This window comes from Garra rufa, chromosome 13, assembly GCF_049309525.1.
Source record: "Garra rufa chromosome 13, GarRuf1.0, whole genome shotgun sequence".
Lineage (NCBI taxonomy): Eukaryota > Metazoa > Chordata > Actinopteri > Cypriniformes > Cyprinidae > Garra > Garra rufa.
In genome coordinates this window covers 43,434,293-43,446,733 of record NC_133373.1, presented here as the reverse complement: position 1 = coordinate 43,446,733, position 12,441 = coordinate 43,434,293, and positions in this window count along the sequence as shown.

Here is a 12,441-nt window from a genome sequence, read left to right as displayed (position 1 = left end):
CTGGATAAGATCCGTGTTCAAGTGCACGTAATAGGCTAAAGCTTGCCGCAAAGCACCAGCAAAAGTAATTACCATGAATGTTTCGGGGGAAATAGTAAGTCAATATTTTAATTATTTATTAATAAACTATTTTTTTTCTGAGTAAGTATCCCAAAGTTCAAGTTGATGATCCTGACTCGCCATCTCCTCATTGGATGTACCTTTAGAGAGAAATACATCTTTGGGGATTTAATAATAAAAGTTTTTTCATTTTAAAGTAGTAATTCATAGCTTTCTATAGATATATTTATCAAGTCAGTGAGGCTGACGCTGTGTTTTGGTTTATCAGATGCACTCTTGCTCAAAACCGAAAACCCATCCTGTTTTTTCTTCTTCTTTATTTTATACAGTGATGGGCAAGCTACTTGGAAAATGTAGTGAGCTAAGCTAACTGTATGAAGCTAAATGAAGCTTAACTACACTAAAGCTACAGCCTTGGATAATGTAGCAAGCTTAGCTACAGCATCATGACAAAAGTAGGTCACTACATCTAAGCTATTTTTTAAAATTTCATTTTTCTGTTGAACCAACATCATACCAAGTCAATGCTCTCTCAGTGATCAATTGAATTGTCAGTCATACAGGCATACAAGTTCAGTTTAATTGTTTATTCAACCACTCTTCCAAACCAATTTGGCAACAAAAATCAGTATCATGCACAGGGCTGGATTTATCTCATATTTTGGGCGGTTGAATTCTGTCTTGAAAAAAAAAACAGAATATTAAACGAATAAAACAGGGAAAACATGAAATTTGTAAATAAAATAATTTTATACATATTATTGAATAACATAAGTCTATATATGAATGGGTGGGTAAAAAATAGCCTAATGGAAGCGCTGTAGATTTGCTGTATATAGCTACTAAAATATGACACACAAAAACAGCACTTTAATTTACTGCCATTTTTGAACAAAGATAGTGATTGATTTCATGAATACAGGAGCCTGTTTGTTTTAATTGTCAGAATCTATAGTACATAACAAATACAAAAATAAAACAAATCACAAACATTTGCCGTCAAGACTGTGAATAAAAGACAAGTGTGGAATGTAAGCCAGATTTGTCCCGGACCCTGTTACTATCTGGGAAGCAAAGATAAATTCTATTGTAAATTTGTTAACTGACAGTAAGAATATATAACATAAATTGTAAGTCTTTGAGAGGAAAAATTAAACCGACAGGTCACAGCGGCTAGGCCTATAAGTCACATTTTATTATATTGTGAAATAAACAGGCCTACAGCGTAATGTTTTGACATTATTTCCCTCACTCCACAACAAATCCTTTAACTTTAACCTTATTCAGAACAGAACAATGATGAAATAAATAAATTTGCCTAAACAATCCAAAACAAATTAAATGTGAAACTGAAAGTAAAGTTGGGCTTATGTAAACCACCTCTCTTGCCACAAATACAAATGATTAATTTCTGCAATGTATTTGAAGCAAATTTATTATGCATTGGGTAAGCTTTGTACTTCATGCATGTCGACGGAAAATATGATGAGCAAAAATGTGCCACAGGACCGGTGGTCACGCTGAACTGCATGTAATACACACTGTTTAAATTGACTAGTGTCACTTTTGGGTGACTGTGTTTTATTTTTCAAATGAACAGGCTGCAGTGATAGTGTGCGCGTAATAAGACACCGGCGCGATCAAACAGCTGAATGGCATATTCTGTCATTTTGGTCATAGTAAAGGCATAATTCGATACTCCAAGTCCAAAGCAGTTTGAAGTGTCAAGAATATTAGCAAAGATTATTATAATTCGTTTGTTTTTGCTAAGAGTGAATCGAAACATTTTGCCTTTTGCCATGAATTTGACACCCACACCTACCCACTCCCCATCTCGTACTCCAGGTTTGAGATCTTCCCAGAGCACTAGGCTGCTTCAAAGACTAAAATCAAGGCGCCCATCACTAGTTCTAATACTACGTTTTGCATTGCAGATTATACAGTTTTCTGTTGCTATGTGGGTGCTCAGTTTTTTCTGACATTTAGCTAAAATATAAAGATTCAGCACTTTACATAAGCAATTTGGTTGTGTCGACAACAAATGCTAGACTAAGACACACTTTTCTCATCTCCTCGAATGCAAAAAAAAAAAAAAAAAAAAAAATTAGCCTTTATAAATACAGTGCTGTATTATAAATACAGAAAACATGTACTTTTCAATCAACACGTCTTTATTTACCTTAAGTCTGCAAACACGCTGAGATGCTTCAATCTGCGCGCCGCACTTCATTCACGAGAAAGGCGGGAGGAATAATACGGTTTGACTGACAGTTTAACGAGCCAATGGCGTCACGAGGTTTAGTGGCGGTGGCGCCGCTTACTGACCCAGGATCAGTGATCCGTAGCAGTTATATTCACGATTTGAGCTTAAAGTATAGAAAAATATATAGCTTGTAGCTTTTGTTGATGCTACCGTGCTATTTGATCAAAATAATAGCTTAGCTACTGAAAAGCTATTTGATTCAGAAAACAGTGACGCTACCACCACGTCACTACTTGTAGCGACGCTACTGCCCAACACTGAATTTATAAAAGCACAACGTTTTGTTGATATTGCGAGTGCACACATATAAAATTAAACTCTTTACAGTTCCAAACAATGTATTGCTCTTACCTTTAAGAGCAAAAATGACGGCATATTTTGAAATGTTTCCAATGCAAGTGCTTCAGCTTCCACTCTCTGTACAAACGATTGGATATGCATCTAACAGCACATATTTAGATAGGTTAAGCATTTAAACTAACATTGTGATATGCTTGAGCTGTTTTGTATCTATAGATTTAATTTTAGGCAAGTTGTGGTGATTTGAGAAGGCTAAATTGATTAAACATGATCAACTCACTGTCTGCCGGTGGACGCTTGGTCTTTACTTAAGATGTTTGGGGAGAAGGGGAAAAATAAGACAAGCTTGGACCGGACTCGGGCCAAGAATTCTGTTGGACAAGGGCCAGGCTAGGGCCTGAGCGTCTTGGGCCAGACCCTGGCTAGGGCCTAGATTTTAGACATGTGCAGGTCTCTAATATGGAGAAAAATCCTAGAATGTTTTCCTCAAAAACCTTAATTTCTTTTTGACTGGAGAAAGAAAGACATGAACATCTTGGATGACACAGGGGTGAGTAAATGATAAGGAAATCTTTATTCTGGAAGTGAAGAACATTATTATTATTATTTAAATACACTGTAAAAAGTTTTCACCAGTTTCAACTTAAAAACATAAGTTTAGGAGCTGCCTTAAGTTTTTAAGTTAAATCAACTTAAGTCATTTAAGCTCACAAGTTATAATCAACTCATTTTTATTGTAATAAGTTAAGATGACTTGTAGTTTTAAGCTGATTTAACTTAAAAACTTAAGGCAGCTGCTGAACTTAAAAACCTAAGTTGGATCTGGTGAAAACTTTTTACAGTGTAGCAATGTGTATGTTTTTTGCTGAAAAGAAAGGCATACTATATGCAGTAAATGTGTGGTAAAACAGTGCAGACAGCATGTGCAATAATGTGCGAAATTGGTAAATTTCCCCTGTCAGTGTTTGATCTTTGGTTTTCTGTCGCTGACAACTCTTTGAAAATTCAACATGTATTCTAAATGTGTGAAATCCTGTCATATTGTCCCCTACCGTTAATTAATTTGTTGCATGCAGACTCGCTTAAGACTCAGCAGCCAGAAATAAATGTCAGCTAAATGTCATATTTTAAATTACTGTGGATAAATGGATCCAGCAGAAGAGTGTTGCAGTCAATGATTTCACTAATTAAATTGAAGAAGAAAAAAGATATGGATGCTCTCTCATTTGATGGTAAACACGTGACCACTACATATTTTCCCCCCACATCATTATTAAGGCTTCTGACTCCCTTAAGACAGTAAACTTTCAAATAGTCGTGACAATTTGATGTCATTTCTCACTAACTAATGGTCGTTACTCTAATTAGATGAAAGCAGCATCCCTGCGCATCACTTGTCTTGTCTCACTAAATGAAAGGAAATTATTTTGAAAAGCAAAGGACTCTGTCATATTTTTTTGAAAGATGTTTGAAGATGCCTTTACTAGTCTTTTCTAGTTTCAACTCTTAAAATAGCTCTGAAAGGTCATGATTTTTTTTTTATTATTAATGCCAGATTCATTGGAGCTATAAAACAATGGCCTGGTCTGAATTTCATTGTTAGCCCAACTAGAATTACAGTTCAGCTGCAGTAGAAAGACTCATAAAAGTGATATATCTTAACCTCATAATCTGTATTTATGTCATTTTATAGATATGCATTACAGTAAAAAAGATCTATTAAGCAGTCGAGTCTCTTTGTCTCCTTAACTGAACATTAGTCTCATTTCTACGAAATTTTAGTGCCACCTTAAAAATAAAAAAATCTAAAATTACGAGATTAAAGTCATAGTAATTCGAGAATAAAGTCGAAATTACAATAAAAAAAGTTTTAAATATTACGAGAATAAAGTCGAATTATGAGAAAAAATGTAAATATTACAAGAATAAAGTCAAAATATTTTAAAAATAAAGTCGAAATTATGAGAATAAAGTCGAAATATTTCGAGAATAAAGTTGAAATATTACGAGAATAAAGTCGAAATATTTTGAAAATAAAGTCCAAATTAGCGGCATGTGAGTCAATCATCTTTCTGATTACAATAATGAGACATTTGTTTAATTACATTAGGGCTATACTGTGTTTTTATGCCTTCTGAAGTTCTATAATTTGTTTTTCGTGATAAAATTGACAGAATTTGAAAGCTGAGCTGTGTTATATTAAAAGCAACAAAGCACAAAATTATTGTGATTGCTGGCTGACTGGCACACTGCAAATAATGAATGGAATCCGTTAAATATTATGTCCAATCATTTACTGTATTATAACATGAAAAAAACAGCTTGTGAATAGTCACTTAATGTTACATACCTCAGAAAGACAACAATATAATGTATGTTATATATAACAAGCCCACTTGGACAATTTTTGTGGAGTAGGTGGTGGAATTTTCACAAAGAAAACACTATAATTTATGAGTCCTTATAATTGACTGTTTCTCATCCTAGTAAAATGATGTGGCTGCTCAGACGCAACAATATTAAAATAAATTTTGGTGGCTTGGCAACTTCTCACGGTGCTCCCAATCCGGCCCGTTTGCAAGCGCAATATAGGTTATACTCTCAAAGTGTTATAACTTTAATTTCTACAATTTATCTATGATTTAAATTCTCAAAACATTTTAACTTTATTCTTTAAACATTTCGACTTTATTCTTGTAATTTCGACTTTATTCTTGAAACATTTCGACTTTATTCTCATAATTTTGACTTTATTCTTGAAATGTTTTGACTTTATTCTTAAAACATTTCGACTTTATTCTCGTAATTTTTACTTTTAACTCTAAACATTTTGACTTTATTCTCAGAATTTTCACTATATTCTCAAAATTTCAACTTTATTGTCGAAACACTTCGACATTCTCATATTTTCGACTTTATTCTCGTGATTCTGACTTTATTCTCGGAATTTTGACTTTATTCTTGAAACGTTTTGACTTTATTCTTGAAACATTTCGACTTCAATCTTGTAATTTCAAATGTATTCCTAAAATATTTTGACTTTATTCTTTTCATTTAGAGTTTATTCTCAAAATATTTCGACTTTATTCTTAAAATATTATGACTTTAATCTTAGAATTTTAGATCTTTTTATTTTTTAACGTGGCACTAAAACGCTGTCGTACATTTCATACTTTTGCCAGCGTAAAAATTTTCTGATAATTTACTCAGCTCCATGTCATCCAAAATATTCATCTATTTCTTTCCTCAGTCGAAAAAAATAAAGGTTTTTAAGAAAAACACCCCAGGATTTTTCTCCATATAGTGGACTTCAACGGGGATCAGCAGGTTGAAGGTCTAAATTGCAGTTTCAATGCAGCTTCAAAGGGCTCTACACGTTTATACTTAAAAAGAAGACGTTTTGACATTGTAATTAGAAAAATACAGTACTTGATGCAAATAAATACTCTGCAAACTAATGTAAAGTAAATTCATCTTGTTTTAAGGTTGTTTAGTTTTAGTCTAGTTGAAAACAACAATACAGTGGAAAGGGAATAATGCATTTTTTGTCAGATAAGAAAACATATATTAAACAGAGGCTGCTGTGTTGCAGGTGTTCAGTTTCATACAGGGTATGTTCAGTCATTTTGTTTTTGTCTTTCTTTGTCCACGTGCATCGGTGCGTATATTTGTGTTTGTGTCTCCGCATGTCTGAATCTATCCCCCTGGGTTCAGAGCCGCACAGTCCATCTCCCCGTGAGTAGTTTGTGCACTGAGCCTGTTTACAGATTCCTAGCAGACGGTGATGTGATGTACAGCAATGAGGCGTCGCCGGGTAAAATTGATAAATGGATATGGGTGGGTGACCATAATGGCAACAGTAAGAAATTGGATACTTGGCATTTCCAGATTTAATTTACTGTAGGCCCAGTGTTAGAGTGGTATGCCACAACCCACTTTCTCGTGACAAGCACTTAATTATTTTCACCCATCCAAGTGTAGACCCTGTTTCAGCCGTGGCTGGGAAAAACAGCTGCCCCACAATGGAGCTGGAGATAGATGAGAATCACTGCTTTATTCAGACGAGAGAGCTGAAAAATAATAATGCTTCTGATGTAACTGCCCAAATCATTAAAAAACACATTTTTTTTTGGTCTTTCAATTTAAATTACTGTATGATGTCACAGACTCAGGTTTTCATAATATTGCATATGTAATAATGTGATGTAACAATCAAGTTGTTCTCTGCTTGCGCTGCGCTTATTATATGCATGATTCATCCTTTCGGTCCCCTTGAGTCCAGCAGGATGTGTTCAGCCTTCCTCCATACTCTTTTCTCTCTATCCCTTTACTGGGAATTCATTGTCGTTCGTTCCCTTAGGATTTCTAATCCTTGTGTGGGCAACATGTGCTCTGAATTTCAGCAGAGATCTGCTCAAGGCCTTGGGTTACAAAGGCGACAGTCAGAGGTCAAGCCATTTCTAAAATCGGTGGCACCCCCATTTCATTTCCAATCAGAGAGACCAATGCGTCATTTCAGCAAAAGTCAGGTTCAGATGACTTCATCCTGTCTTAAGATTAGGGATGCACCGAATCCAGATTTTTGGGGTTCGGCCGAATACCGAATACACTGTTTAAGATTCGGCCGAATCCGAAACCGAATACCGAATCCTACTCGCATCCTTAATTACACGTTTTTAGCTGTGACTGTCCAGCTGCCGTACCTGAAGTTGCTGCATTTTGGCTGCTGTCTGTAGATTCCTTCATGCAAAACTCGTATTCTTTTGGATGTTTTAGGGGCCGTTCACATGTAGCGTCTTTTGCGCGCACAAATTCGTTATTTTAAATGTAGATGCGCGGCTTGCGCGCGCATAATGGAAGCGCCGCGCACGCAGTGCGACGCGCTCGTTTTTCCAGGCGCGTCCGCGCCGCATCGAGATAAAAACATCTCAACTTTTCAGAATGCAGCAAGCGCTCCGCAGCTTGGAGCTAGAGCGCAGCTGATGGTTGCTTAGAAACGGCAGACGCTTCCGGAGCGCAAGCGCCCGAGCGCTTTGTTGACAAGGAAGAAAGAGGCGCGTTCCACGCGTTTTTAGGCGCGACATGTGAACGGCCCCTTAGACGCAAATGTTTTAACATCGGCGATATGTTGTGTACTGCTTAGGGTCCTTGCCACCACGAGACAAATTGGCATTGCAAATTGAACATAAAGCTCGACTTGAATCGCCTTCTTTTGGTGGAAAGTACTGCCAAACAAAACTTTTTTTGCTTACGAGTTCCATTTTCAGATTCTTACAGCCTGCTACATTCGAACGGGTCCTATGTAGCCTAAACACCTTCACGTAATCAACGGCCGTGTGACGTCGTAGTGCAAGTCTAGGGTTCGGTTTCGGTGGAAAATAAATCTAAGGTTCGGCCGAAACCGAACCCCGTCAAAAAGCCCAGGATTCGGCCGAATCCGAATCCGAATCCTGGATTCGGTGCATCCCTACTTAAGATATCACGTGACAACATCAAATAACGGCCAGTATTCAAGCCTGAACTGCAAATTATCGATTTAGTCTTTTGACTAAAATGGCATTTAGTTTAAGTCATATTTTAGTCATTGAATTGAATTGTTTTAGTTTTATTCGTTGACGAAAACGTCAGTATTAAAATGTCAGTAGATTTTTGTCAGTGTTTTCTTCCAAAACGAGTTTTTGTTTCATTATCATCTCGTTTTCATCAGTGAAAAAATGTGGTTGACGAAATTAATACTGGTTTGAATGGGTGCCGTCACAATGAGAGTCCAAGCAGCTGATAAAAACAGTAATCCACAAGTAATCCACATGACTCCAGTCAATCAATTAAAGGGTTAGTTCACCTAAATTTCTCACCCTCATGTCGTTCCAAACTTGTAAGACCTTTGTTCATCTTCAGAACACAAATTAAGATATATTTGATGAAATCTGAGAGCTTTTTGACCCTGTAAAACAGCAAAACAACTGACACGTTCAAGTCCCAGAAAGGTAGTAAGGACATGGTTAAAATAAAAATGAAAATTCTGTCTTTAATTACTTACCCTCATGTCATTCCAAATTTGTAAGACCTTTGTTCATCTTCAGAACACAAATTAAGATATTTTTGATGAAATCCGAGAGCTTTCTAACCCTGGATAGACAGCAACGCAACTGAAATATTCAAGTCCCAGAAAGGTAGTAAGGACATCGTTAAAATAGTCCATGAGACATTAGTGGTTCAAATGTAATTTTGTGAAGCTACTAGAATACTGATGTCACATGGACTATTATAACAATGTCCTTACTATCCTTCTGGATCTTGAACGTGTCAGTTGCTTTGCTGTCTATGCAGGGTCAAAAAGCCCTCGGATTTAATCAAAAATATCTTAATTTGTGTTCTGAAGATAAACAAAAGTCTTACAGGTTTGGAAACGACATGAGGGTGAGTAATTAAAGACAGTATCTTAATTTTTGGGTAAACTATCCATTTAACATCTTGCAAGCCGACAACAATATTAATGTTTGTAGACATAAAGAAATCCACTATTAAGATTTTTTCAACTGTCACTTCTGGCTAAAATACACCATAATAACCAATAACACTTCCTCCAGTGAAAAAATCCACTGTTGTCCTCTCACATCAAAATCCACCAGCATACTTGTTTAGAACTGTTTTAGACTGTTTTCACTTGTAAACCTTGCTTGATACGTGCATATTTCTTTCCTAATTCGGACAAGATGACTTTTTCACTGGAGAAAGCAATATTATTGATAGACGACTTGTATTTTAGCTGGAAGCAACAGTTTGAAGTTAAAAACAAACTCATCTACATCTTGGCTGGCCTGAGGGTGAGCACATTTTCAGCAAATTTTCAACTACTTCTTAAAAAATGACTCATGAACACTTCTAATGAGGCAGAAAATAATAATCTGTCATAACCCAGCAGATAATCAGCTAGTGATGTGAAAGAATAACGGCGAAGTCTTACAATATGCCCCCTAGGATGTGCTTTAAAAAAAAATCTCTGAGTTAGTGTTAAATACAGTAGTTTTAAACTTGGGTAACTTTTGAAAACTTGAATAAAATTTGTATGCAATAGTGTACCTTCTATGCTGCGAAAGTATTTGCCCTCATCTGGATTTCTGCGTTTGTGCAGATTTTTAACATCATATGTGACCCTGGACCACAAAACCATAATAACACTTCCTCCAGGGAAAAAAATACACTGTTGTCCTCTCACATCAAAATCCACCAGTTACTTGTTTAGAACTGTTTTAGACTGTTTTCACTTGTAAACCTTGCTTGGTATGTGCATATTTCTCTCCTAATTCGGACAAGATGACTTTTTCACTGGAGAAAGCAATATTATTTATAGACAACAACTTTTGAAAACTTGAATACATTTGAATACAATTTGTATGCAATAGTGTACCTTCTATGCTGCGAAAGTATTTGCCCTCCTCTGGATTTCTGAGTTTGTGCAGATTTTTAACATCATATGTGACCCTGGACCACAAAACCAGTCGTAAGGGTCAATTTTTTTTAAATTGAGATTTATACATCACCTGTTAGGATAGGACAATATTTGGTTGAGATAAAACTATTTGAAAATCTGGAATCTGAGGGTGCAAAAAGAGTTTTGATGTATTTGCAGTAGTAAATAAACAAAATCTCTTCATGGAACATGATCTTTACTTAATATCTTATTGATGAGGTCAGGATTGTTTGTTTTTTTGCGTTTTTTTGTTGACTATATTAGTATATTGATACAATCTGGTCATAAAATGGGCACAAAATATTAGGGCTTTTTCCATTGTGTTTCAGTTTTTGAAAAGGTCTCAATTATACAAAAGGTGTGAACGGGGCACTGGGTGTTATATAACTTTCTTTAATAAATGAATGAAGGATGTGTCATGATGCATCACTTTCATGTATTTATAGCTTTTGTTTGAAGATCTGCCAACATTCAGTGTGAAAACAGACAAAAGTACAAAAAAATCAGATGGTGGCTGCTTGGATGATGATCTTTATGTTCAGATATTTTCTGTAATATATCAAACTGTCATAGCCTAGTGTACAGCATCCAGCATATGTGTGAAGTAAAATGACGTACAGTATAAATCCTGTCAATTAAATATGCTATTTACAGCTCGCACACACCCTGACAGTGACTTTACTGAATTCTCCTAAACTCTAAAAATGAGGTTAATTTGATCAGTTAAAATGGACTGCTCATCCTTAAAATACTTAACACATAAACCATTTTTACTAATATCATAAACTCACACTTCAAGCTAAAGGCCGAACACACACACATACCGCGGGGGTGTTTTATGAGACGGTGTCATAGGACTGATGTCTGATTTATGAAGAGTGTCTCTGTGAGGACAACAGTAGGCAGATCATTAGTGTTGGGTTACAACTTTATCTCTCGTTTTTCTGTAATACTTATGATGTTTGACAACCAACATCTCTCTTTCTGTCTGAAATATTAAGTATTCATCTGAAGACACAGATTGTTCCCAATTTTTACCTTTACAGCTGTGATTTCTTCTTGGGTCCCGAAATGTTTTGCCTTAAAGGAACACTCCACTTTTTTTGGAAATAGGCTCATTCTCCAACTCCCCCGAGTTAATAAGTTGAGTTTTACCGTTTTGAAATCCATTCAGCCGTTCTCCTGTTCTGGCGATATCACTTTTAGCATAGCTTAGCATAGATCATTGAATCCTATTAGACCAATAGCATCGCGTTCAAAAATGACCAACGAGTTTTGGTATTTGTCCTATTTAAAACTTGACTCTTCTGTAGTTATATCGTGTACGAAGAACGGCGGAAAGTGTAAAGCTGCGATTTTCTAGGCCGATAAGATTAGGAACTACACTCCCATTCCGGCGTAATAGTCAGGGAAGTTTGCTGCTGTAATATGGCCGAAGCAGGCGGAGTAATATCTTGCAGCACCAGAAATGAGTTCCCAGCTAGGTTAGCATTTGCACATGTGCTGCATGATATTACTCCGCCTGCTTCGGCCATATTACAGCAGCAAACTTCCCTGACTATTACGCCGGAATGGGAGTATAGTTCCTTATCTTATCGGCCTAGAACAGTGGTTCTCAACAGGGGGGGTGCGCCCCCCTGGGGGGGCCCGGAGAGATCAGAAGGGGGGGCGCAAATTGTTTTTGAGAAAAAACAGACAAGGCATTATTTGGGTACTGGGTGTATTTTATTGCGTTTCACGTTTCATGTAGAACAGATATTCTAAACCGGTGGGCCTCCAGGGTGCCGCGAGATAGCTTAAAATTAATTTAAATATTATCCTAAAATTGTTTAATTTCATTATTAATATTTTAAATGAAAATGATCAAAGCACGGTCTCTCTTGTGTTCTGTGATTGATTGCTTTGGACTCTACCGCAGAAATATATGTTATTTCGTCCTGCTCCCGCCCGCGACATTCATGTTTTGTCCCACTTCCACCCATAAAAGTAACCTATACCCCCCGGCAGTGCAGGTCATTACTTCAACTCTTGGCTGCATGAAACAAACCGTCGCGCTAATGTAGAGTTAAAGACGATCAGAGTTATAGTAACGAACTTGCACGTGCCTAATATATGACACTCTTGTATATCAGAGTCGTACATTAGGCACGCATAAGTCCGCTATTGAATCACAAACTATTCATGCTTTCGGGGCACTGACCCATAGGTCCACATTTTTGCATGAAATTTCAAAATATTTGTATAGTTGTCAAAATGAATGTCCTGTGAGTGTTTTATAATAGATGTTCACCCATAGAGGAGGATCTTGTGAGTGTCAGTGGGGTTTATGACGTATTTGCTGTAT